The sequence below is a fragment of the Geotrypetes seraphini genome, chromosome 1 (genome assembly GCF_902459505.1).
Source record: "Geotrypetes seraphini chromosome 1, aGeoSer1.1, whole genome shotgun sequence".
In the NCBI taxonomy this organism is placed as follows: domain Eukaryota; kingdom Metazoa; phylum Chordata; class Amphibia; order Gymnophiona; family Dermophiidae; genus Geotrypetes; species Geotrypetes seraphini.
Genome location: NC_047084.1, coordinates 128,750,432 through 128,775,596, shown reverse-complemented (window position 1 = coordinate 128,775,596; position 25,165 = coordinate 128,750,432). Strand labels below are relative to the sequence as shown.

Genomic DNA, 25,165 nt, shown 5'->3' with positions numbered 1-25,165 from the left:
ATTTGCAGGAATTTTTTTATTCAGGATGCTATGTGAGATTTAGACCGAGCATGTTCTGCTTCGCCTGAACTCCTCGCAGCCAATATCCGTAGCATTAGGAAGCGGTAAGCTCTGCTCTGCCAAAAGGGATGGCGTGAAATCAAGGCTAAGAAGCCTGAAGAAAAGCCCCATTCTGCCTACGGCCATACCGCCCTGAATGTGCCCGATCCCGTCTGATCTCGGAAGCCAACCAGGATAGGGCCTGGTTAGTACCTGGATGGGTGACCACCTGGGAATACCAGGTGCTGTAGGCTTTTGCCTTTTCCCAGAGAGCAATTTTTTTTTTTTTCCAGGATGCCTATAGAGGATTTAGACCGAGCATGTTCTGCATCGCCTGAACTCCTCGCAGCCAATATCCGTAGCATTAGGAAGCGGTAAGCTCTGCTCTGCCAAAAGGGATGGCGTGAAATCAAGGCTAAGAAGCCTGAAGAAAAGCCCCATTCTGCCTACGGCCATACCGCCCTGAATGTGCCCGATCCTGTCTGATCTCGGAAGCCAACCAGGATAGGGCCTGGTTAGTACCTGGATGGGTGACCACCTGGGAATACCAGGTGCTGTAGGCTTTTGCCTTTTCCCAGAGAGCAATTTTTTTTTTTTTCCAGGATGCCTATAGAGGATTTAGACCGAGCATGTTCTGCATCGCCTGAACTCCTCGCAGCCAATATCCGTAGCATTAGGAAGCGGTAAGCTCTGCTCTGCCAAAAGGGATGGCGTGAAATCAAGGCTAAGAAGCCTGAAGAAAAGCCCCATTCTGCCTACGGCCATACCGCCCTGAATGTGCCCGATCCCGTCTGATCTCGGAAGCCAACCAGGATAGGGCCTGGTTAGTACCTGGATGGGTGACCACCTGGGAATACCAGGTGCTGTAGGCTTTTGCCTTTTCCCAGAGAGCAATTTTTTTTTTTTTCCAGGATGCCTATAGAGGATTTAGACCGAGCATGTTCTGCATCGCCTGAACTCCTCGCAGCCAATATCCGTAGCATTAGGAAGCGGTAAGCTCTGCTCTGCCAAAAGGGATGGCGTGAAATCAAGGCTAAGAAGCCTGAAGAAAAGACCCATTCTGCCTACGGCCATACCGCCCTGAATGTGCCCGATCCTGTCTGATCTCGGAAGCCAACCAGGATAGGGCCTGGTTAGTACCTGGATGGGTGACCACCTGGGAATACCAGGTGCTGTAGGCTTTTGCCTTTTCCCATAGAGCAATTTTTTTTTTTTTCCAGGATGCCTATAGAGGATTTAGACCGAGCATGTTCTGCATCGCCTGAACTCCTCGCAGCCAATATCCGTAGCATTAGGAAGCGGTAAGCTCTGCTCTGCCAAAAGGGATGGCGTTAAATCAAGGCTAAGAAGCCTGAAGAAAAGCCCCATTCTGCCTACGGCCATACCGCCCTGAATGTGCCCGATCCCGTCTGATCTCGGAAGCCAACCAGGATAGGGCCTGGTTAGTACCTGGATGGGTGACCACCTGGGAATACCAGGTGCTGTAGGCTTTTGCCTTTTCCCAGAGAGCAATTTTTTTTTTTTTCCAGGATGCCTATAGAGGATTTAGACCGAGCATGTTCTGCATCGCCTGAACTCCTCGCAGCCAATATCCGTAGCATTAGGAAGCGGTAAGCTCTGCTCTGCCAAAAGGGATGGCGTGAAATCAAGGCTAAGAAGCCTGAAGAAAAGCCCCATTCTGCCTACGGCCATACCGCCCTGAATGTGCCCGATCCCGTCTGATCTCGGAAGCCAACCAGGATAGGGCCTGGTTAGTACCTGGATGGGTGACCACCTGGGAATACCAGGTGCTGTAGGCTTTTGCCTTTTCCCAGAGAGCAATTTTTTTTTTTTTCCAGGATGCCTATAGAGGATTTAGACCGAGCATGTTCTGCATCGCCTGAACTCCTCGCAGCCAATATCCGTAGCATTAGGAAGCGGTAAGCTCTGCTCTGCCAAAAGGGATGGCGTGAAATCAAGGCTAAGAAGCCTGAAGAAAAGCCCCATTCTGCCTACGGCCATACCGCCCTGAATGTGCCCGATCCCGTCTGATCTCGGAAGCCAACCAGGATAGGGCCTGGTTAGTACCTGGATGGGTGACCACCTGGGAATACCAGGTGCTGTAGGCTTTTGCCTTTTCCCAGAGAGCAATTTTTTTTTTTTTCCAGGATGCCTATAGAGGATTTAGACCGAGCATGTTCTGCATCGCCTGAACTCCTCGCAGCCAATATCCGTAGCATTAGGAAGCGGTAAGCTCTGCTCTGCCAAAAGGGATGGCGTGAAATCAAGGCTAAGAAGCCTGAAGAAAAGCCCCATTCTGCCTACGGCCATACCGCCCTGAATGTGCCCGATCCCGTCTGATCTCGGAAGCCAACCAGGATAGGGCCTGGTTAGTACCTGGATGGGTGACCACCTGGGAATACCAGGTGCTGTAGGCTTTTGCCTTTTCCCAGAGAGCAATTTTTTTTTTTTTCCAGGATGCCTATAGAGGATTTAGACCGAGCATGTTCTGCATCGCCTGAACTCCTCGCAGCCAATATCCGTAGCATTAGGAAGCGGTAAGCTCTGCTCTGCCAAAAGGGATGGCGTGAAATCAAGGCTAAGAAGCCTGAAGAAAAGCCCCATTCTGCCTACGGCCATACCGCCCTGAATGTGCCCGATCCCGTCTGATCTCGGAAGCCAACCAGGATAGGGCCTGGTTAGTACCTGGATGGGTGACCACCTGGGAATACCAGGTGCTGTAGGCTTTTGCCTTTTCCCAGAGAGCAATTTTTTTTTTTTTCCAGGATGCCTATAGAGGATTTAGACCGAGCATGTTCTGCATCGCCTGAACTCCTCGCAGCCAATATCCGTAGCATTAGGAAGCGGTAAGCTCTGCTCTGCCAAAAGGGATGGCGTGAAATCAAGGCTAAGAAGCCTGAAGAAAAGCCCCATTCTGCCTACGGCCATACCGCCCTGAATGTGCCCGATCCCGTCTGATCTCGGAAGCCAACCAGGATAGGGCCTGGTTAGTACCTGGATGGGTGACCACCTGGGAATACCAGGTGCTGTAGGCTTTTGCCTTTTCCCAGAGAGCAATTTTTTTTTTTTTCCAGGATGCCTATAGAGGATTTAGACCGAGCATGTTCTGCATCGCCTGAACTCCTCGCAGCCAATATCCGTAGCATTAGGAAGCGGTAAGCTCTGCTCTGCCAAAAGGGATGGCGTGAAATCAAGGCTAAGAAGCCTGAAGAAAAGCCCCATTCTGCCTACGGCCATACCGCCCTGAATGTGCCCGATCCCGTCTGATCTCGGAAGCCAACCAGGATAGGGCCTGGTTAGTACCTGGATGGGTGACCACCTGGGAATACCAGGTGCTGTAGGCTTTTGCCTTTTCCCAGAGAGCAATTTTTTTTTTTTTCCAGGATGCCTATAGAGGATTTAGACCGAGCATGTTCTGCATCGCCTGAACTCCTCGCAGCCAATATCCGTAGCATTAGGAAGCGGTAAGCTCTGCTCTGCCAAAAGGGATGGCGTGAAATCAAGGCTAAGAAGCCTGAAGAAAAGCCCCATTCTGCCTACGGCCATACCGCCCTGAATGTGCCCGATCCCGTCTGATCTCGGAAGCCAACCAGGATAGGGCCTGGTTAGTACCTGGATGGGTGACCACCTGGGAATACCAGGTGCTGTAGGCTTTTGCCTTTTCCCAGAGAGCAATTTTTTTTTTTTTCCAGGATGCCTATAGAGGATTTAGACCGAGCATGTTCTGCATCGCCTGAACTCCTCGCAGCCAATATCCGTAGCATTAGGAAGCGGTAAGCTCTGCTCTGCCAAAAGGGATGGCGTGAAATCAAGGCTAAGAAGCCTGAAGAAAAGCCCCATTCTGCCTACGGCCATACCGCCCTGAATGTGCCTGATCCCGTCTGATCTCGGAAGCCAACCAGGATAGGGCCTGGTTAGTACCTGGATGGGTGACCACCTGGGAATACCAGGTGCTGTAGGCTTTTGCCTTTTCCCAGAGAGCAATTTTTTTTTTTTTCCAGGATGCCTATAGAGGATTTAGACCGAGCATGTTCTGCTTCGCCTGAACTCCTCGCAGCCAATATCCGTAGCATTAGGAAGCGGTAAGCTCTGCTCTGCCAAAAGGGATGGCGTGAAATCAAGGCTAAGAAGCCTGAAGAAAAGCCCCATTCTGCCTACGGCCATACCGCCCTGAATGTGCCCGATCCCGTCTGATCTCGGAAGCCAACCAGGATAGGGCCTGGTTAGTACCTGGATGGGTGACCACCTGGGAATACCAGGTGCTGTAGGCTTTCGCCTTTTCCCAGAGAGCAATTTTTTTTTTTTTCCAGGATGCCTATAGAGGATTTAGACCGAGCATGTTCTGCATCGCCTGAACTCCTCGCAGCCAATATCCGTAGCATTAGGAAGCGGTAAGCTCTGCTCTGCCAAAAGGGATGGCGTGAAATCAAGGCTAAGAAGCCTGAAGAAAAGCACCATTCTGCCTACGGCCATACCGCCCTGAATGTGCCCGATCCCGTCTGATCTCGGAAGCCAACCAGGATAGGGCCTGGTTAGTACCTGGATGGGTGACCACCTGGGAATACCAGGTGCTGTAGGCTTTTGCCTTTTCCCAGAGAGCAATTTTTTTTTTTTTTCCAGGATGCCTATAGAGGATTTAGACCGAGCATGTTCTGCATCGCCTGAACTCCTCGCAGCCAATATCCGTAGCATTAGGAAGCGGTAAGCTCTGCTCTGCCAAAAGGGATGGCGTTAAATCAAGGCTAAGAAGCCTGAAGAAAAGCCCCATTCTGCCTACGGCCATACCGCCCTGAATGTGCCCGATCCCGTCTGATCTCGGAAGCCAACCAGGATAGGGCCTGGTTAGTACCTGGATGGGTGACCACCTGGGAATACCAGGTGCTGTAGGCTTTCGCCTTTTCCCAGAGAGCAATTTTTTTTTTTTTCCAGGATGCCTATAGAGGATTTAGACCGAGCATGTTCTGCATCGCCTGAACTCCTCGCAGCCAATATCCGTAGCATTAGGAAGCGGTAAGCTCTGCTCTGCCAAAAGGGATGGCGTGAAATCAAGGCTAAGAAGCCTGAAGAAAAGCCCCATTCTGCCTACGGCCATACCGCCCTGAATGTGCCCGATCCCGTCTGATCTCGGAAGCCAACCAGGATAGGGCCTGGTTAGTACCTGGATGGGTGACCACCTGGGAATACCAGGTGCTGTAGGCTTTCGCCTTTTCCCAGAGAGCAATTTTTTTTTTTTTCCAGGATGCCTATAGAGGATTTAGACCGAGCATGTTCTGCATCGCCTGAACTCCTCGCAGCCAATATCCGTAGCATTAGGAAGCGGTAAGCTCTGCTCTGCCAAAAGGGATGGCGTGAAATCAAGGCTAAGAAGCCTGAAGAAAAGCCCCATTCTGCCTACGGCCATACCGCCCTGAATGTGCCTGATCCTGTCTGATCTTGGAAGCCAATCAGGATAGGGCCTGGTTAGTACCTGGATGGGTGACCACCTGGGAATACCAGGTGCTGTAGGCTTTTGCCTTTTCCCAGAGAGCAATTTTTTTTTTTTTCCAGGATGCCTATAGAGGATTTAGACCGAGCATGTTCTGCATCGCCTGAACTCCTCGCAGCCAATATCCGTAGCATTAGGAAGCGGTAAGCTCTGCTCTGCCAAAAGGGATGGCGTGAAATCAAGGCTAAGAAGCCTGAAGAAAAGCCCCATTCTGCCTACGGCCATACCGCCCTGAATGTGCCTGATCCTGTCTGATCTCGGAAGCCAACCAGGATAGGGCCTGGTTAGTACCTGGATGGGTGACCACCTGGGAATACCAGGTGCTGTAGGCTTTTGCCTTTTCCCAGAGAGCAATTTTTTTTTTTTTCCAGGATGCCTATAGAGGATTTAGACCGAGCATGTTCTGCATCGCCTGAACTCCTCGCAGCCAATATCCGTAGCATTAGGAAGCGGTAAGCTCTGCTCTGCCAAAAGGGATGGCGTGAAATCAAGGCTAAGAAGCCTGAAGAAAAGACCCATTCTGCCTACGGCCATACCGCCCTGAATGTGCCTGATCCCGTCTGATCTCGGAAGCCAATCAGGATAGGGCCTGGTTAGTACCTGGATGGGTGACCACCTGGGAATACCAGGTGCTGTAGGCTTTTGCCTTTTCCCAGAGAGCAATTTTTTTTTTTTTCCAGGATGCCTATAGAGGATTTAGACCGAGCATGTTCTGCATCGCCTGAACTCCTCGCAGCCAATATCCGTAGCATTAGGAAGCGGTAAGCTCTGCTCTGCCAAAAGGGATGGCGTGAAATCAAGGCTAAGAAGCCTGAAGAAAAGCCCCATTCTGCCTACGGCCATACCGCCCTGAATGTGCCCGATCCCGTCTGATCTCGGAAGCCAACCAGGATAGGGCCTGGTTAGTACCTGGATGGGTGACCACCTGGGAATACCAGGTGCTGTAGGCTTTTGCCTTTTCCCAGAGAGCAATTTTTTTTTTTTTCCAGGATGCCTATAGAGGATTTAGACCGAGCATGTTCTGCATCGCCTGAACTCCTCGCAGCCAATATCCGTAGCATTAGGAAGCGGTAAGCTCTGCTCTGCCAAAAGGGATGGCGTGAAATCAAGGCTAAGAAGCCTGAAGAAAAGCCCCATTCTGCCTACGGCCATACCGCCCTGAATGTGCCCGATCCCGTCTGATCTCGGAAGCCAACCAGGATAGGGCCTGGTTAGTACCTGGATGGGTGACCACCTGGGAATACCAGGTGCTGTAGGCTTTTGCCTTTTCCCAGAGAGCAATTTTTTTTTTTTTCCAGGATGCCTATAGAGGATTTAGACCGAGCATGTTCTGCATCGCCTGAACTCCTCGCAGCCAATATCCGTAGCATTAGGAAGCGGTAAGCTCTGCTCTGCCAAAAGGGATGGCGTGAAATCAAGGCTAAGAAGCCTGAAGAAAAGCCCCATTCTGCCTACGGCCATACCGCCCTGAATGTGCCCGATCCCGTCTGATCTCGGAAGCCAACCAGGATAGGGCCTGGTTAGTACCTGGATGGGTGACCACCTGGGAATACCAGGTGCTGTAGGCTTTTGCCTTTTCCCAGAGAGCAATTTTTTTTTTTTTCCAGGATGCCTATAGAGGATTTAGACCGAGCATGTTCTGCATCGCCTGAACTCCTCGCAGCCAATATCCGTAGCATTAGGAAGCGGTAAGCTCTGCTCTGCCAAAAGGGATGGCGTGAAATCAAGGCTAAGAAGCCTGAAGAAAAGCCCCATTCTGCCTACGGCCATACCGCCCTGAATGTGCCCGATCCCGTCTGATCTCGGAAGCCAACCAGGATAGGGCCTGGTTAGTACCTGGATGGGTGACCACCTGGGAATACCAGGTGCTGTAGGCTTTTGCCTTTTCCCAGAGAGCAATTTTTTTTTTTTTCCAGGATGCCTATAGAGGATTTAGACCGAGCATGTTCTGCATCGCCTGAACTCCTCGCAGCCAATATCCGTAGCATTAGGAAGCGGTAAGCTCTGCTCTGCCAAAAGGGATGGCGTGAAATCAAGGCTAAGAAGCCTGAAGAAAAGCCCCATTCTGCCTACGGCCATACCGCCCTGAATGTGCCCGATCCCGTCTGATCTCGGAAGCCAACCAGGATAGGGCCTGGTTAGTACCTGGATGGGTGACCACCTGGGAATACCAGGTGCTGTAGGCTTTTGCCTTTTCCCAGAGAGCAATTTTTTTTTTTTTCCAGGATGCCTATAGAGGATTTAGACCGAGCATGTTCTGCATCGCCTGAACTCCTCGCAGCCAATATCCGTAGCATTAGGAAGCGGTAAGCTCTGCTCTGCCAAAAGGGATGGCGTGAAATCAAGGCTAAGAAGCCTGAAGAAAAGCCCCATTCTGCCTACGGCCATACCGCCCTGAATGTGCCCGATCCCGTCTGATCTCGGAAGCCAACCAGGATAGGGCCTGGTTAGTACCTGGATGGGTGACCACCTGGGAATACCAGGTGCTGTAGGCTTTTGCCTTTTCCCAGAGAGCAATTTTTTTTTTTTTCCAGGATGCCTATAGAGGATTTAGACCGAGCATGTTCTGCATCGCCTGAACTCCTCGCAGCCAATATCCGTAGCATTAGGAAGCGGTAAGCTCTGCTCTGCCAAAAGGGATGGCGTGAAATCAAGGCTAAGAAGCCTGAAGAAAAGCCCCATTCTGCCTACGGCCATACCGCCCTGATGTTGAACATTTTTCTTTCCAATTCTATGTGCTCTTTCTATTTCTAAAGAACCTTTTATTTTTATTGGAAGAATTTTTGGTATTAGATCCTCCAAAAAAGAGATCATTTTCTTCCCTTCAGCACCCTCTTTTATTCCAATAATTCTAATATTCTGATTTCTAGATCTGTTTTCCAGGTCAATTATTTTCTTATTCAATTCCATCAAGATATTATGATCTTCCTTGTAAGTTTGTTGTATGTATTCAATTTTTCCCATTTTATCTTCCAATTTGTCCATTCTATTATTGAAAATATCAAACTTACTGTTCATGAGATTCATTTCTTTTTTCATTTCCATTATATTTAAATTAATATTTCTTAATGCTTCCATTACCTCAATTATATCCAGAGCATCCATAGGTAATGGAACCCCACTGGTAGTTTGTGGTTCCTCCTTTAATCTCTTAACCTTTCCTGTTGATTTAGCAGGAGTTTCTTGTAGTTTTAGTTTAGTTGATGCCATACTTTCAAATTTAAACCTGAATCTGGAGAAAATCTAAATTTAAAACTAATAAATTATGCTCATAGGAGGGAGCTCAGCTGTTAGCCTGCCATCTGCTAAGCCTCCAAGTTCCGGAATCAATAACAGTTTATATACCGCAGAACCGTGAAGTTCTATGCGGTTTACAATGATTAAAAGATGTTACAAATGGAATAGAATTAACAAAGTTAAAAGCTAGTGATTAACAGCTCTAGAGATCAGTTATTGTGGAATAAGATTGTACAGGTCAGTTGCCTAAATACTTCAGGAACAGATATGCTTTTAGGTGTTTCCTAAATTCCCCATAAGTAGTAGGCATTAGCAATTCTTCCAGATCTTTACCCCATAATGCTGCCTGATGTGAGAGAAGATGTTGATAATGTCTTTTAAATTTACATCCTCTAACCGATGGAGAAACAAAATTCAAGTGTTGGTTGAGAAAGAGAAAAGGTCCGTTATGTATTTAGGGGCTAAACTGAATAGTACCTTAAAGCAAAATCATCCAAACTTAAACTTCACACGTGCCTTCATCGGCAACCAATGCAGAAGTAGGTAGGAACGTGTTACATGATCGAACTTCTTCAACCAGAAAATCAGTCTGATCACTGTATTTTGCACTAGTTGTAGTCGCCGCATATTCTTCTGTGAAATTGCCAAGTAGGCGATATTACAGTAGTCAAGTTGACTCAGTATGAGGGACTGTACCAGTATTCTGAATGATGACACATCAAAATATGCTCTAATGGACCAAAGCCTTAAGGAAATCTTAAAGATGCTTCAGTAAAGCATAGTCCTATTTTATTTTAGGCATTTATATACTGCCCATCTAAGTGGTTTACAATCAGGGACTCAAGCATTTTCCCTGCCTGTCCTAGTGGGCACATAATCTAGGTAATGTACCTGGGGGCAATGGATTGAGTGACTTGGCCAGTTTCACAAGGAGTAGTGTGAGATTTGAACCCACAACCTCAGGATGTTGAAGTTGTTACTCTAACCACTAGGCCACTCCTTCTTTTGGGTAAAGAAGCTACAGGTTATTGTGACACTTTTGGTCATATTCGCTTTGGCCACAGATCATGGCTAGTTACTCCATATGTATTTTCATCTTTGTGATGCTGCTTTTTTTGAACTGAGTTATCGGGATGTGTCTAGACGTTATTAGACAGACTCAGAAGAGGCAGAAAATGTCTTCCTCTCATATCCGGAGTGCTACAGTTTGGGAGCAGCAAAGACCACGTCCTCATTTGTTTCTCCTGTAATTGTGTTTTTGTGGGAGTTTGTAAGGGAAATGGGATGGGATTTGACAATCAAAGTGGTTTACATATTGCACGAGCAGATACATCCTTTGTACCTGGGGCAATGGTGACTTGAACCCAGTTCCCCAGGATCTTGACCATTAGGCTACTTCTTGTATTATAAAGGACTTTTTAACTTTTCCTCCTACTGCTCTGTGGAGATCTTGTTTTACCCGTTAGGAGAATCTGTGCTTAGTCTTCTTTCTTCTAGGGAATGCTGTGCAATTTGAAGCAGAGAACCTCTGATACAACCAGTCCCCCCTTCTCCCCTAACCTGTCTAGAAGAAACTTCCTCATCCTGGAAGTATGGAACACTATTTTTTAAAGTGGGAGGCATGAATGATGTCACTGACAACTTCCCAGTCCATGTATTTCATTACACTTCCCCCTCCATATTCACAGGTTCAGCACTCGCGACTTCAATTATTTGCAATTTTTAGCCCCCTCCCGCATCTGGAATACTGTGTACAGTACTGGTCACCGTACCTCAAAAAGGACATGGCAATGCTTGAGGGAGTCCAGAGAAGAGCAACTAAACTGATTAAGGGTATGGAAAACCTTACATACACTGACAGACTGAAGAAGCTGGGGCTGTTCTCCCTGGAAAAGCGGAGACTCAGAGGAGATATGATAGAGACCTTCAAGATCCTGAGGGGCATCGAAAAGGTTGACAAAGACAGATTTTTCAATTTGAAAGAAACCACAAGAACAAGGGGTCACTCGATGAAATTGAAGGGGGACAGGTTTAAAACAAACGCAAGGAAGTACTTTTTCACACAGAGGGTGGTGGACACATGGAACACCCTTCCGGAGGCCGTGATAAGAAATAGCACAGTACAGGGTTTCAAGGATGACCTGGATAGGTTCCTGGAAGACAAAGGGATTGAGGGGTACAGATAAGAGCAGTGGAAGGTTTAGAGATAACTGTAGAGGTAGGCAATAAAATTAGTCAGGGACCGCTGACCAGGCAATATGCCTGATGGGCCGCCGCGTGAGCGGACCGCTGGGCTGGATGGACCTCTGGTCTGCCCCGGCGGAGGCGACTACTTATGTACTTATGTACTTATGTAGAACTTATCTTTTAAAACCTCCACAAGTTACTTAGGGCTGATTCTGGCCCACCCCCGCTTACTGGACCCCTCCAAAGAACCTGGTGGTCTAGTGGGGAAGGAGCGATCTTCTTACACTTCTGCCCTGTGCAGAGTCAAGAACATAAATGGCAGTCATGAATTCCTGCTGTAGTCTTGCGAGAGCAAAGGAACTCACGGCAGCCATTTTTGTGTCTCAGCACAGGTTAGGAGTGTGGGAAGATGGCTCCTGCTCCGCTTCACTGCTAGACCACCAGTCTTTAAAAAGAATGTTCTGGAGTTATCCGGGAGGTGGGAAGGGGGTCAGTGTCATCCCTAAGTAAGTTGTGGGGGTGGGTCAGAGATGGCCCTATAGGTATTCACAAATTTTTCTTATTCAAAGGCTGGCTTTGCTCCTAAGCCCCATGAATATGGAGGGAAGAGTGTAGTTGGGAGGGGCAGGGTCCAAATTATAGCAGAGGGTTTCTGATTCAGGGCTGACCTGACCTCAGGCAATCTTTGGATGAGGTGGCAATTGGGCCACATGAGCCCTGTCAGCAGATACTGCACATCATAGAAAACATAGAAACATAGAAATAGACGGCAGATAAGGGCCACGGCCCATCTAGTCTGCCCACCCCAATGATCCTTCCCTACCTTTCTCTGTGAATAGATCCCACGTGTCTATTCCATTTGGCCTTAAAATCAGGCACGCTGCTGGCCTCAATAACCTGAAGTTGAAGACTATTCCAGCGATCAACCACCTTTTCAGTGAAAAAGAATTTCCTGGTGTCCCCTTGCAGTTTCCTGCCCCTGATTTTCCACGGATTCCCCCTTGTTGCCGTGGGACCCTTGAAAAAGAAGATATCTTCTTCCACCTCGATGCGGCCCGTGAGATACTTGAATGTCTCGATCATGTCACCCCTCTCTCTGCGTTCCTCGAGTGAGTACAGCTGCAACTTATCCAGCCGTTCCTCGTACGGGAGATCCTTGAGTCCCGAGACCATCCGGGTGGCCATTCTCTGGACCGACTCCAGTCTCAGCACATCCTTACGGTAATGCGGCCTCCAGAATTGCACACAGTATTCCAGGTGGGGCCTCACCATGGATCTATACAATGGCATAATGACTTCAGGCTTATGGCTGACGAAACTCCTGCGTATGCAACCTATGATTTGCCTTGCCTTGGATGAAGCTTGCTCCATTTGATTGGCAGTCTTCATGCTCTCACTGACGATCACCCCTAAGTCTCGTTCTGCTTCAGTTCTTGTTAGGATCTTGCCATTAAGGGTGTAAGTCTTGCATGGATTTTGGCTGCCCAGGTGCATGACTTTGCATTTTTTGGCATTGAAGCTGAGTTGCCAGGACCTAGACCAGCGCTCCAGTAGGAGTAGATCGTGCATCATGTTGTCGGACATTGAATTTATGTCTGTTGTGCTTTTGCCCACTACATTGCTTAGTTTGGCGAATAATGTTATTTTACCTCGCAGCCCTTCTGCCAAGTCTTTATAAAGATGTTGAATAGGATCGGGCCTAGGACCGAGCCCTGCGGTACTCCACTGATTACCTCCATCATTTCGGAGGGGGTGCCGTTCACCACTACCCTCTGAAGCCTACCTCCAAGCCAGTTCCCAACCCATTTCGTCAATGTGTCGCCCAATCCTATAGAACTCATCTTCCTCAACAACCTGCGGTATGGTACGCTATCGAATGCTTTACTGAAGTCCAGGTATACAATGTCCAGGGACTCCCCAACATCCAGCTTCCTCGTCACCCAGTCAAAGAAGCTGATCAGGTTGGATTGGCAGGATCTCCCCTTAGTAAATCCATGTTGACGGGGATCCCATAGATTCTCCTTGTTCAGGATCGTATCCAATTGGCGTTTGATTAGAGTTTCCATTAGTTTGCACACTATTGATGTGAGACTTACCCGTCTGTAGTTTGCTGTCTCCATTTTGGAGCCTTTCTTGTGGAGTGGAATGACGTTAGCCGTCTTCCAGTCCAACGGGACGTTACCCGTACTAAGGGAGAGATTGAAGAGCACGGATAGCGGTTCCGCCAAGACATCACACAACTCCCTGAACACCCTGGGGTGTAGGTTGTCAGGCCCCATTGCCTTGTTAACCTTAAGCTTTGACAGCTCGCAGTAGACATCGCTGGGTGTAAACTCAAAATTACTAAACGGGTCATCTGCGTCAACCCTTGTCTGTAGCTGAGGACCGAGTCCTGGCACCTCACGGGTGAAGACTGAGCAGAAGTATTCATTTAACAGTTGGGCTTTTTCCGAGTCCACTTCTACATAGTCTCCGTCTGGTTTCCTAAGACGTAATATCCTGCCTGAGTTCTTATTTCTGTCACTGATATACCTGAAGAAGGATTTATCTCCTTTCTGGATGTTCTTCGCTAGAGACTCCTCCATGCGGAATTTGGCCTCCCTAACTGCTGTTTTGATGGCTTTTGACTTGGCCAGATAGACTTCCCTAGAGTCCTGTTTCCCTGATTGCTTGTAAGAGATGAATGCTTTTTTCTTCTCCTTGATGAGGTCCAAAATCTCCGCAGAGAACCACTGTGGCTTATTGTTCCTTCGCCGTTTACTTACTGATTTAACATAGCGGTTTGTTGCTTCTTGTATGGTGGCTTTCAAAGTCGACCACATTTTTTCCATGTTATTGGTTTCTGCTTGGCTTTGTAGCGCCTGGTGAACGAAGTCTCCCATTTCTTTGAAGTTTGTGTCCTTGAATTTGAGGACCTTGGTCAGTGTGGTAGATTTAGTGAAACCTTTCCTGAGATTGAACCATACCATAGCTCAGATAATCTTGCAGTGCCCAAGTAGATCTTTACTACAGAGGAGTTTCTTTTCATGCACTGGGACAAGATTAGTGTGTGAAAGCTTGAAGTAAGGTGAGTACCAGGCTAAAGGTTAGCACAGCTTGTTACAACAGGGCCACAATAATTATCCCGTGCTAGTGTTACAACTCCCCATGGCTTCACCCTCCTTGCTTCCCTGGATTCACTAAGTACTTCCCCGGTGTTTCTTAGATTAATTTGCAGGTATATAGCACTTACAGGAAAATGAGACATGTGTACCCAGACCAAGGCTGGAATATGTGTTAAGGTGAAAAGTAGAAAAACATTCTATCGTTCATTCTACGATGATTGAGAACCACAGCATCTGCATTAGACCTTGCTAGACCCAGTCATATATAGCACACAGACCGTAGAGCATCTTCACAGCTAGAGTTGCCATCCAAATGACGTGTTGAGTGGTACTTAAGTTGGCAACTCTTAGTAGAATGCTGAGCGGAGTCGCCCTCTAAGCCCGACTCGACACATCACACATATGCATCAGTCGTTTGGATGGCGACTCTAGCTGTGAAGAACCTCTATGGTCGGTGTCCTGTATATGGCAAGAGAGATCAGGAAAGGCTGAGTGAGCTTTGACAGCAACTCCAGCAGTTGGAACTTAAGGATATTGCCAGGCAGACGTCTATGGTCTATGTCAAAGAAAGGCCAGGATCAAGCATTTCATAAAACATTTGTTCTTAGTTTTTATCCATGAATTGCTAACAAATGTGAATGTTGCGAAGACTGGGTAGACCATTTGGGTCTTTATCTGCTGTCATTTATTGTATTACCTGGACTGTGTCTTCCAAAGTTGACCAGAGAAAAATGCCAATCTGAATCAATTCAATGGTATTACACTGCAGATCTGGACCTGACTGACGGTGACCTGACCCCCCGTTTCTGGTAACAAATGGAACAGGCCCAGCAGCTTACAAACTTGACTGACTTTGCTGAAGGGTCAGAGCTGCCGTCTTGCCTAGGCTCCAGACCAGGTTCATGAGGTCCTTTTTAGCTGGGTGATAGAAGCCCCATAAATATAAGTGGTATGTTTACCTCAACTATGAAAAGAACTCTTTACCTAACCAGTTGCTCTTGTGTTAGGTTTACAAAATTGTTTACACTGTCGTTTTCATATCAGTCAATTAAAATTTGGAACACTTTATTTAACTTTTAGGAAAGGAGTGAAAACTTTTCTGTTAAGATTTCTCCTTTCCAAAAATGACATTGGCTTCCCATTGAGGCTCGTTGTAATTCCTGGGATATGTCTGGCTCTCTGTAATTTGTGCTACAGAGGCTCCAGCGACTTTTTCATTCCCCTCCCTTTGAACGCATGCAGTGAACCTCAAAGTATGGTGCAGTGGTTAAAGCTACAGCCTCAGCACCCTGGGGTTGTGGGTTCAAACCCATGCTGCTCCTAGTGACCCTGGGCAAGTCACTTAATCCCCCATTGCCCCAGGTACATTAGATAGATTGTGAGCCCACCGGGACAGACAGGGAAAACTGCTTGAGGACCTGGATAAATTCATGTAAACCATTCTGAGCTCCCTTGGGAGAATGGTATAGAAAATTAAATAAATCAGTTGTATTTCAGAGCTCTGGCTTATACATTTTCCCCCCAAATAAGACAGTGTCATATTAATTTGGGGTCCAAAAAACACAATTCTTCCTTTTTCCTTTATCCCCCCCCCATGTGCAGCATCTTTCTATCCCTCCCTCCCATCCCCCTGTGCAGCAGAACCCCATCGACCCTCCCACCATGAGACTGACATACCTCTGCTCCAAGGCCTCCAAAAACAGCAGCAGTGGCAGTGCTCTGAACAGGCTGCTTCATGGCCTTCCCTCTGATGTCATCAGTGATGCGGCAGAAGGAAGGCCCCAGTGGGGAAGGCCACCACCATTTTAGGAGGCCTCAGAGTGGAGGTATGTTAGTCTCACTGGGTGGGAGTTGCGGAATTGACGAGTCCAATTTTTTCCACGAATTGAGCAGCATTACTGTAAGGGTTGGATTCAGGGAGTACAGGGATGTTCAGAGGGAGCTTCGGGGGTCGATCTTAACTAAGGCATATTTTCAGGGAAACATGGTACTTACACAGCACAAAGTATCTAATGCACACCACAAAAACACTGCCACAGAAGAACACTGCTGAATTATATTTATTTTGTTATTTTCATCTTGTTCTTTGTAATTTGAAGTTTGAACTGTACCAGTTACAGCTGGCAACATGAACAATTCTAGGGGTCCAAAAAACGCATTATGGTTTGGAAAGAGTGAGGGAGAGTTCGCTTCTTCTCTTCCTTACCGAGCTCCCTGGCTGATTTTCACGCTTTCATTAAGTTGATTGTAGCTATTGTTGATCCAGAAGAGTATGTCTAAAGTAGAAACAAAGCAAAAGACGCTTAACTAACCAGTTCCCTGTTGCATCTATTTGCATATAACACAGGCAGTGCATGTAAATGGGTCTCATGCACAGGGCCGGATTAAAGGATAGGCCCAGTAGGCACGTGCCTAGGGCCCAAAATTGTTAGGGGGGCCCTCTGAAGGAGGGTAAACAGAGAGCAGCTGTCTCCCTTAACCTTGCCTTTTTTTTTTTTTTCAAACCGCGACAGAAAGTAAGATCGGCAATGCCCCCCCCCCCACACACACACTTAAGATCGGTAACGGGGCCCCCCCGCATGAATGGCAATAAGATCGGCAACGCGGTGCTCAGCCCAAAGCTTTCCTCTGACACAAACTGCCTGGGCGGAAAAAAGGAAGCTGTGTCAGAGGGGAAGCTTTGGGCTGAGTACCGCGTTGCCGATGTTAAGTGCCGTTCTATCACAGCTTCTGTAGCTGTGCTTTAAATAGTATTTCCTTCCCATGCCAGACTGAACTCTACTAAAAAAAGACTTTCAAATGTTCCTTCAGCCGCACTTCCTCACGTCCCATCAGGTCCCAAGAAGAGTCTGTGCAATGCAATCCCTAACATTCTCCCCACCCCCAACTCCCATCCCAAAGGACTATGGAATGTTACAAGAAAGTGTTTCACAACTGACCGAAAGCAGGATTTGCCACTCATTCAGATGGTGTTGCATGTTTATTTTGAAATTATCTGAGCTTTGGTCCATGAGTAAGTAGGAGCAAGTAGGATTTGGTGACTCCACAGATCTCGGCCTTGATTAGGTCATTACCGAAAAAACTGGAGTGTTACTGTGTTAATGTTGACATGTTTGAAAATTGGAGGATGGCTTGGTAAACAAAGTTTAAAGTGTTTTGTTCATGGTTACACATTATTTATTTATTTTATTTACTAGGATTTATTTACTGCCTTTATAAATGAATTCACTCAAAGTAGTGTACAGCAATAAGTCAAAAATAAGCAACAGTCAATTACAGCAGTAAAAATAAGTATGGCATAGTATGTCGATCTTAAGTGCCGTTGATGCCAGAGGAGCGGGGGGAGGGGGCTATAGCCGATCTTACTTGTCACCATTTGAAAAAAAAAAATTGGAAAGAAAGGTGAGTGGAGACCCGTGAAGGTGAGGGGAACATAGTAACATAGTAACATAGTAGATGACGGCAGATAAAGACCCGAATGGTCCATCCAGTCTGCCCAACCTGATTCAATTTAAATTTTTTTTTTTTTTTTCTTAGCTATTTCTGGGCGAGAATCCAAAGCTTTACCCGGTACTGTGCTTGGGTTCCAACTGCCAAAATCTCTGTTAAGACTTACTCCAGCCCATCTACACCCTCCCAGCCATTGAAGCCCTCCCCTGCCCATCCTCCTCCAAACGGCCATACATAGAAGGCAAGGACATGGGCCTGGGGTGGAGGGAGAGAAATAGAGAAGGGGGCAGATGATGATGGAAGTGGGGAGAAGGGGGTATATGGATGTCAGTTGAGAGGGGAGAACAAATGCTGAATGGAAGTGGAGAAAAAGAACACATACTGGATGGAAGGAGGGGTTAAAGAAAAAGGGCATATGCTGGATGGGGGGGAAAAAGATAGAGTTAGTGAGATAGTGGAGAGGTGAAGGAAAGGAGTGGCATGCTGTGGGTAGACACAGTGAAAAGAGGGAAACAAGGACTGTATATTAAGAAAGAATTTAATTTATACGGAGGCAGAAAATAGAGAAGGCAGACCAGAGAAGAAAGGAAAGGGAAGAGAGAGGAGAGAGAGATGCCAGAGAATGGGGAAGGAGGCAGAGAGAGATCTGAGTGGAGGAAATGAGAAGAGAGAGATACTAAAAACCACAGGGGGGAGAGAAGAAGATGGATGCCAGACCAAGGGGGGGAGGGAGGAGGAGAAATGGAAAGATGAAAAGAGATTGGCAGGCAGTTTCTGGAAGGGGCAGACAGTGGATGGAAGGAAGAAAATAACAAGATGAGGAAAGCAGAAACTGGGAGACAAAGGTTGTTAGGTGCCATCAACTCATGCTCGAGTCCTAGTCGAATGTTAGATGAATATTGAAGAAAAGCAAAGAATATCAAAAACCCCTATACCTTTGCTTCATCAACTACAGCAAAGCTTTTGACTGTGTGGATTACAATAAACTATGGCGAACTCTAGTGCAAATGGGAATACTCAAACACATAATTCAGCTGATAGAGAGACTATATGAAAATCAAGAGGACAAAGGTAGAAAACAATTTCTATTTTTTAATTTTTTTGCTTTAGGATAAAGTAGTATTGTGGCTGTGTTGATAAATGTTTATAAATAGAAAATGGAAATACGGTGATCGTTTTATTGGACTAATTTTAATACATTTTTTACTAACTTTACTAACAGGCCAAATTCTCCTTCCTCAGGTCAGGGCAGGATACTGTAACAGTAGTATACTTTACTGACCTAAGGAAAGAGGGTTTTGAACGGACACGTATCAGAACTTTAGTAAGTGTCCTTAGGCATATGTTGTTTAAAGATGCAAAGGTAGGCCCTGTTTATCTTTCCCTTCTTTGAAGATGGTACAAGGACAGGTAATGTTTAAACAGAGATGTAGTGAAGTGAATTCAATTGTTTTGTTAAGCCGTATTTACAGACAGATTTAGATTAGGGTCTCTGCTGGTTAAGGCTTTTTCTGACCCTCTGTGGACTTCAATCTCTAGATAGGAAAAATGCTGATGTGTTTAAAGTTTCATGTGACCTTCCATATATGGTTTGTATTTACGTCACATGCTGACACATGCTGGCAAACCTGATTCGTATAAATATGTGAAACTCATAATAAAAGACGGACATGTTTTGGAAGACGATTTCTGGTCTTTAAGATGTGTCCCCAGGTACCTGACTTCCAAATGACAGAGACAGAGAAAGTATGGGGCAGGAATTGGGACCGAAATCCTTTTCAGTTGGGGGCTTGTCCGCGATGGGCAGATGATATCACCAATATTTTGTGAGTATTTCTGAATTTTTTCTGTTCTTTAATACTCACTGGGTAGTGGTGACCTGTACCCACCCCTTTATTTTAAGTTCAAGCTTTGGGTTCTATTATGGAGTTTTTTTGGGAAAAATCTCGGGGTACTTTCGGTAAGCACCCCTCATAAATATAAGCAGCTGCCATTCTTTCGGGAAGAATGAAATTATTTATAGAACCCCCCTGCCCACTCTGTCATTTGTAAGGTTAAAACTTTTATAGAGTATAAGATTTTATTGTCTCTTATTACTGTACCTCGCTTATAAGGTAAGATAAGCGAATATTTTTGCATTGTTATATTGGGCTTTGTAATGAGTCATAAAGGCACTTACTCCTAGACAAATGAGACTTGTACGGCTGTGTGTGTGTATGACATTTTTCCTTCAGCTCCCATCTTTCTGTGTCACCAATGTTTAATACTGAGGTAGGACATGCTGTTATGTGGAATGAATTGAAAGCGCTGTTTGAATCAGTCTAAGATCTTTCCCTTGTAGTTTGTACACAAGCACTATTTCTTGTCTTCCTTTTGATCCTGACTAATTTTGTGCGTTTAAAAAATTCCGTTTTAGAGGTTTTCTTTCTTGTGCAGAGCAAAGCTAATCTGTTCTTTGCTTTCATTATCAGGGTCTGTGCATGAATGTTTTTGTCCCTTCCCCCAGACTTCTCTGTTTGGGCTTCCACTGACCCCCTATAGTGCTTCTTTGAAGTTACTCATTCTTGGTTTTATCAAGCAGTAAGGTGAGATTCCACTGCTTGTCTCTTGACTTTTCTCCGGCATTATCAAAACCACCATCTCTTCTTATAATACGCCCATCGCTCTTGTTGTCAAAGCTGATGGCATTATTAGGGCTGTTAGAGTTTTGGTAATTCTCATTGCACTTATGTTTCTTCCACCATTCCACCGGCAGCCAATTATTTTTTTTTCTGTCATTGTCCTAAAGAATGTTTTATTTTTAGTCCCTTTGGTGAGGCTGCCTTCACCTTTAAGCAACAGTATACCTAGTGTAGAATTGCCCTTCAGGCTATTCTACAAAGTCATGCACTGCCCTTCATGGTCCTATTCTTATTTTGTACAATTTTTTGTGTTCCATAATTCAGGAGACCTGTCAGGCTGATAGTTTTCACCTTTTATAATGGTTGTCTGTGTGTGGTCACAAGGTGTCACGAAATAAACTGCACTGGTGTACATCTGAAGTGAAATACCTGGGTTTTGTCCTGTCTCATGGTCAGAGGAAAATCTGCACTTTCTGCATTGCTGCTGTTCTGGGTCGGCCCCGCCCAGCTACCAAGAAAGACATGCTTACTTTTCTTGCTATAATTGGTCACTGCCGCCAATGGATCTCTGCTTGTTCCTTCTATGACCAGATTTTGAGACAGACCCTGGTTTCTGAAATGACTGCTCTTATCAGATGGACTTATGAAATGTTGGACATTTAAGATGTGCTTTGGTTTCTAGCTCAAGTTTGGGTTTTCCTGCTTATGCCCACATGTTTTATCTCTTTGTTTGGGACTATTGTAACACCATGAAGGGAGAACATGGCGGTAAGTTACGCTCTGTTGCCTTTTTTTTATAGTCACTCCTGTTCAAGAAAGCCCTGGCTGCTTGTGCTATGGTGGTAGAGATGGTTACTTCTCTGACCCTAGGTCACCCCATTACCCTTCATACTTTTCACGATGTTCAAGCCCTTCTTTTAAATGGGCTTTTGGGTCTCACGGGTGAACAGGATTCTCTTCCTCTCTTTTTTCACAGCTTCCTCTGAATTTGATGCCTGGCGTTTGGCAGGTGCCCAAAGCCGCCTTTTGGACGGACTTTGCTGCAAAGAGGGGAAACCCTGGATACCAAACCCTGGATACCAGCTGTTAGCTCTCCCTTATTCATTGCCCAATATCATGGTATTGGTTATCGTAGTGCTCGCTCGACATTTTAACTTCTTGCTAGTGATATTTTCATTCTTGACCTTTTGCTCCTTGATACAGATATATATAGCTCAATAATTACAACTGGCACGGTTGTGAATTGAAAATAAATTGGAAAATACAATTCCTTTTTATTGTTTTAGCTGAAATTAGGATGTTGCTAATTTAACATGTTTTTTCCAGATTTATACATAGCCATCCCAGATCAGTTTTGGCACAGATATTTCTAATGTTTTCCATGGGTCCTCTTTATCACTGCAGAGATAGAGACGCTCCAAAGAGACATTAGCTTTATGCCTTTTTCCAAATATGAGATGGTTATGATATACATTATTTGTAGTTTTGGTTTTTTTATATCAATGTGTTTATTTGCAGAGTTAAATTCAGCCCTGCACACTTGACAGATGGAGAAATAGCTCCACACTTAAAACTTTATGTTTTGTCTGTGTCATGTCTACTTGTTTTAGTTTAGTGGGTACCCCAGGATACATAATATTGGCCATTTCTAGAGCTCTTTTTCCACTTCTTACTAGCCTAACTGCGCAATGTTCTTTTACTTTTAGCTTTTATATTCTGAATATAGTTTAGTTAGGGGTTATAAGAAAAAGCTTTATTTTATGCAGCATTTATTTCGTGGTGTTCCCTACATATGATCCATTCAGTATACATTTCTGAATACATTCAGTACATCAGTATGGTCTCTCTGAGGTGCATAATAGTTATATGCAGCACGATAAAAACATATCTTTTTGGATTGTTCAATTAAGAACCTTAAGTAACTGAGTATTGTCTCTCTTTTGCCATAGCTATATCAAATACATGAATTGGTATTGTTACATGTTGCCACATTCAGTACAGGCAACATGGTTTCTCTTGTTTTCTATCTCTTATTTGGATCACATTGGAGTACAGCTGCTGAATGATATTTGGAATGCTTTCCAAGCATCTCTTTTCAAGTATCTCTTTCTGTATGCACAGACATCTGGCTGCTCTCCCTTTGAGATTCTCACGGGATGACCTTTCCCCGCCCCATGGGTAGATTTTCCCTTGATACAGGAGGAATACGTCTAAAAGCTAATTGAAATATTAGGGCTTGTTCAAAGAAACGTGTCTTGCACTTCTCCTTTCTCTCCACAGATTCCTACCCATTTTTTCCAGCCTGGTGATTATCCAGCAGCTTTCCAAGGATCGGAAGCAGACGGATTTCCCCTTTGGCCTTCCCACTACTGTGATCGCTGTGACCAGGCCCGCTGCACTCACTGAGGAGTTTCCTGTTTGGATCCACGCAAGTCGCTTGAAGAGGGTTAACCTAAAACCCCAGAAGCAAGTCTTCCCTGCGCAGATTTCACCTCCTCCAGTGGAACAACATGATGATTTCATTGCAGCATTCTACCAACTTTATCATTCTCTTACTGGCACCGCTGCTGCTAGTTTTTCTCCCTGTATGGATCATTTCTAACTGGGTCTACAGGGATGATGTGTTCTGGGTCCACGACACTTTCTGCCCATACCCATCTGTAAATGACACTCCTGCTGTAAACAGCACCCCCGACACCTCTTTGCGAACACGATATCAAGCTGGACTACTCCCTCGCAAAGGCTGTCCTTCAATTGGAATCCAGAAAAGACCGATGCTACCCTTTGGTATAATTCCAGCAGTGTGCAAGTTGCCACCTTCTCCTTTGAGTATTGTGACATTGTGGACTGTTCATCAATTGATATCTCAAGGCTGTGCCATTGATCCTCAGAAATTCCTAAAACTAAAGACATATATATATATGTTACTGACTCACGTTGGGGGTTAAGTGTGCATTCTGGGGAGCGGTAGGGTGGAATGTTAATACTGACTGGGCTTATAAACTAGAAAATACCCTGAAAAACAGTGGACCAAAATGGTAAATCACTGCTTACTTGTATGACCCTTCATAAGATTGGACACTGTTATAGGAAAAGTGTTCCTGCACAAATTATTAAGCTTTCTCTTACTATTGACAACCTTAGACCTACTGATGAAGGTATGTACATTATGGACATGAGGTTTAAGGGTGGGTCTAGGTATCCGACCCATCAGTTTTCTTACGGGATCTATCTACCTCCACTCATCCTCTCCCGCCATTTTGTGGGGGCCCCAAAAAATACTAACCCACTGGCCCCTACATTCAATAAACTTACTGACATGATGGCTATTGCCAATCCCACTTTTGAAGATATTGTGGCTGTTGAGGTAGGGTTTTCAGAACCTAACCTTTGGTTAGAATGGATGAAATTCACTGCTGATCAACATAATAAGAGTAATTGTTACATATGTGCTCAAGCTAGACCCCATCTAGGAACCGTACATCTGGACCTCCCTCCTGGTATCCAACCATGCCTTTCTGGGTTATTTACCAATATCTCCTCTAATTTTACCTATCCTCTTTGTGCACTGCAGTGTTCTAAATACCCTTTGTTGCCAGGACAGCAAAAGCTTGATATTGCCGTTACCATCTATAAGGGCAATTACACATGTCATGTTTCTAATCTGACACAGGGTAGTTTTGTAGGTAATTTACCCCCAGGTTATTGTTCTGTCTTGGCTCATAGGTATGCCCCATTGTTGCTGCATCAGATTTGATATTTACTGGCTTTATGGAGACTTTTGGCTCCCTGTTAAGCTACCCAGCCAGTGGATAGGCCAGTGCACTTTAGTTAAGGTTACCATGCTTCTGCATATTCTTTCTGATAGGCATCCTTCCTATTCACATGGTTTTTCCTTTTATTTGTCTTGATATAAATCTGATCACATGTATACATAGATGCTATAGGGGTCCCAAGAGGGGTCCCAGATGACTTTAAGGCTCGAGCTCAGGTTAAGGCTGGGTTTGAGTTCCTTATTCCCTTTATTACTATTAATAAGAATGTTGATCGGATTAGTTAAAATTATTATAATCAGCAACGCTTTGTGAACTATTCTAGGGACGCCTTGCAAGGTATTACTGATCAATTAGGCTCCACTTCTCAGATGGTTCTCAAAATCATATGGCCCTAGATATGATTCTAGCTGAGAATTCTGAAAAATTCTCCTCAGTATTTTATGCTGTTGTACTTTTCTTTCTGACAATATAGGTCCTCCTATGGACATTCAGAAATTAGCAGACCTCTTTGCTGAGTTCAAATGTAACTCTGATTTATCTAATTCTTGGGATCAGCACTTTAGTTGAATGCATAATCTCTTATTATTTGCACTCTTGTCTTGACTGCTCATGTACTGTGTTATTCGTATTACAGCTCCTAAAAGACCCCTCCTTGAGAGACATATCTAGAGTATCACTCCCTTCCAGCTCATGCTGTGTATTTATGACGTCATTTACATGACGTAAGAGGGGAATTGAACGGACACGTATCAGAACTTTAGTAAGTGTCCTTAGGCATATGTTGTTTAAAGATGCAAAGGTAGGCCCTGTTTATCTTTCCCTTCTTTGAAGATGGTACAAGGACAGGTAATGTTTAAACAGAGATGTAGTGAAGTGAATTCAATTGTTTTGTTAAGCCGTATTTACAGACAGATTTAGATTAGGGTCTCTGCTGGTTAAGGCTTTTTCTGACCCTCTGTGGACTTCAATCTCTAGATAGGAAAAATGCTGATGTGTTTAAAGTTTCATGTGACCTTCCATATATGGTTTGTATTTACGTCACATGCTGACACATGCTGGCAAACCTGATTCGTATAAATATGTGAAACTCATAATAAAAGACGGACATGTTTTGGAAGACGATTTCTGGTCTTTAAGATGTGTCCCCAGGTACCTGACTTCCAAATGACAGAGACAGAGAAAGTATGGGGCAGGAATTGGGACCTGAATCCTTTTCAGGTTTGACCTCTGAAAGCTAATTAAAAAATGTATTAGTCCAATAAAATG

The 25,165-nt window shown here is 45.3% G+C and overlaps 1 protein-coding gene and 26 non-coding genes across 27 annotated transcripts in view; 26 read left to right on the top strand and 1 right to left on the bottom strand.

The window, feature by feature from the left end:
• The first annotated feature begins 174 nt into the window (after window positions 1-174).
• On the top strand, window positions 175-293 carry LOC117352747. Its single transcript, XR_004537813.1, has one exon. It is a non-coding gene; the product is annotated as a 5S ribosomal RNA (ribosomal RNA).
• A 190-nt stretch (window positions 294-483) lies between these two features.
• On the top strand, window positions 484-602 carry LOC117352721. The gene has a single exon (XR_004537790.1). It is a non-coding gene; the product is annotated as a 5S ribosomal RNA (ribosomal RNA).
• A 190-nt stretch (window positions 603-792) lies between these two features.
• Window positions 793-911, top strand: LOC117352746. Its single transcript, XR_004537812.1, has one exon. It is a non-coding gene; the product is annotated as a 5S ribosomal RNA (ribosomal RNA).
• Window positions 912-1,101: 190 nt separating this feature from the next.
• LOC117352720 lies at window positions 1,102-1,220 on the top strand. Its single transcript, XR_004537789.1, has one exon. It is a non-coding gene; the product is annotated as a 5S ribosomal RNA (ribosomal RNA).
• A 190-nt stretch (window positions 1,221-1,410) lies between these two features.
• Window positions 1,411-1,529, top strand: LOC117352745. Its single transcript, XR_004537811.1, has one exon. It is a non-coding gene; the product is annotated as a 5S ribosomal RNA (ribosomal RNA).
• A 190-nt stretch (window positions 1,530-1,719) lies between these two features.
• LOC117352744 lies at window positions 1,720-1,838 on the top strand. The gene has a single exon (XR_004537810.1). It is a non-coding gene; the product is annotated as a 5S ribosomal RNA (ribosomal RNA).
• A 190-nt stretch (window positions 1,839-2,028) lies between these two features.
• On the top strand, window positions 2,029-2,147 carry LOC117352743. The gene has a single exon (XR_004537809.1). It is a non-coding gene; the product is annotated as a 5S ribosomal RNA (ribosomal RNA).
• A 190-nt stretch (window positions 2,148-2,337) lies between these two features.
• Window positions 2,338-2,456, top strand: LOC117352741. The gene has a single exon (XR_004537807.1). It is a non-coding gene; the product is annotated as a 5S ribosomal RNA (ribosomal RNA).
• Window positions 2,457-2,646: 190 nt separating this feature from the next.
• LOC117352740 lies at window positions 2,647-2,765 on the top strand. Its single transcript, XR_004537806.1, has one exon. It is a non-coding gene; the product is annotated as a 5S ribosomal RNA (ribosomal RNA).
• A 190-nt stretch (window positions 2,766-2,955) lies between these two features.
• Window positions 2,956-3,074, top strand: LOC117352739. Its single transcript, XR_004537805.1, has one exon. It is a non-coding gene; the product is annotated as a 5S ribosomal RNA (ribosomal RNA).
• Window positions 3,075-3,264: 190 nt separating this feature from the next.
• Window positions 3,265-3,383, top strand: LOC117352738. The gene has a single exon (XR_004537804.1). It is a non-coding gene; the product is annotated as a 5S ribosomal RNA (ribosomal RNA).
• Window positions 3,384-3,573: 190 nt separating this feature from the next.
• On the top strand, window positions 3,574-3,692 carry LOC117352737. The gene has a single exon (XR_004537803.1). It is a non-coding gene; the product is annotated as a 5S ribosomal RNA (ribosomal RNA).
• Window positions 3,693-3,882: 190 nt separating this feature from the next.
• On the top strand, window positions 3,883-4,001 carry LOC117352715. The gene has a single exon (XR_004537784.1). It is a non-coding gene; the product is annotated as a 5S ribosomal RNA (ribosomal RNA).
• Window positions 4,002-4,191: 190 nt separating this feature from the next.
• LOC117352736 lies at window positions 4,192-4,310 on the top strand. Its single transcript, XR_004537802.1, has one exon. It is a non-coding gene; the product is annotated as a 5S ribosomal RNA (ribosomal RNA).
• Window positions 4,311-4,500: 190 nt separating this feature from the next.
• LOC117352731 lies at window positions 4,501-4,619 on the top strand. Its single transcript, XR_004537799.1, has one exon. It is a non-coding gene; the product is annotated as a 5S ribosomal RNA (ribosomal RNA).
• A 191-nt stretch (window positions 4,620-4,810) lies between these two features.
• Window positions 4,811-4,929, top strand: LOC117352719. The gene has a single exon (XR_004537788.1). It is a non-coding gene; the product is annotated as a 5S ribosomal RNA (ribosomal RNA).
• A 190-nt stretch (window positions 4,930-5,119) lies between these two features.
• Window positions 5,120-5,238, top strand: LOC117352708. Its single transcript, XR_004537777.1, has one exon. It is a non-coding gene; the product is annotated as a 5S ribosomal RNA (ribosomal RNA).
• A 190-nt stretch (window positions 5,239-5,428) lies between these two features.
• On the top strand, window positions 5,429-5,547 carry LOC117352729. The gene has a single exon (XR_004537798.1). It is a non-coding gene; the product is annotated as a 5S ribosomal RNA (ribosomal RNA).
• A 190-nt stretch (window positions 5,548-5,737) lies between these two features.
• On the top strand, window positions 5,738-5,856 carry LOC117352724. Its single transcript, XR_004537793.1, has one exon. It is a non-coding gene; the product is annotated as a 5S ribosomal RNA (ribosomal RNA).
• A 190-nt stretch (window positions 5,857-6,046) lies between these two features.
• Window positions 6,047-6,165, top strand: LOC117352714. Its single transcript, XR_004537783.1, has one exon. It is a non-coding gene; the product is annotated as a 5S ribosomal RNA (ribosomal RNA).
• A 190-nt stretch (window positions 6,166-6,355) lies between these two features.
• LOC117352696 lies at window positions 6,356-6,474 on the top strand. Its single transcript, XR_004537766.1, has one exon. It is a non-coding gene; the product is annotated as a 5S ribosomal RNA (ribosomal RNA).
• A 190-nt stretch (window positions 6,475-6,664) lies between these two features.
• On the top strand, window positions 6,665-6,783 carry LOC117352871. Its single transcript, XR_004537922.1, has one exon. It is a non-coding gene; the product is annotated as a 5S ribosomal RNA (ribosomal RNA).
• Window positions 6,784-6,973: 190 nt separating this feature from the next.
• LOC117352860 lies at window positions 6,974-7,092 on the top strand. Its single transcript, XR_004537911.1, has one exon. It is a non-coding gene; the product is annotated as a 5S ribosomal RNA (ribosomal RNA).
• Window positions 7,093-7,282: 190 nt separating this feature from the next.
• LOC117352802 lies at window positions 7,283-7,401 on the top strand. Its single transcript, XR_004537858.1, has one exon. It is a non-coding gene; the product is annotated as a 5S ribosomal RNA (ribosomal RNA).
• Window positions 7,402-7,591: 190 nt separating this feature from the next.
• Window positions 7,592-7,710, top strand: LOC117352742. Its single transcript, XR_004537808.1, has one exon. It is a non-coding gene; the product is annotated as a 5S ribosomal RNA (ribosomal RNA).
• Window positions 7,711-7,900: 190 nt separating this feature from the next.
• On the top strand, window positions 7,901-8,019 carry LOC117352690. Its single transcript, XR_004537760.1, has one exon. It is a non-coding gene; the product is annotated as a 5S ribosomal RNA (ribosomal RNA).
• An 8,115-nt stretch (window positions 8,020-16,134) lies between these two features.
• Window positions 16,135-25,165, bottom strand: part of BBS7 (Bardet-Biedl syndrome 7) — a 454,813-nt gene continuing 445,782 nt past the window's right edge. Inside the window, exon 21 of the transcript XR_004538826.1 lies at window positions 16,135-16,328. The gene's annotated coding sequence lies outside the window, so the exon portion shown is untranslated. The remainder of the gene's footprint in view (window positions 16,329-25,165) is intronic.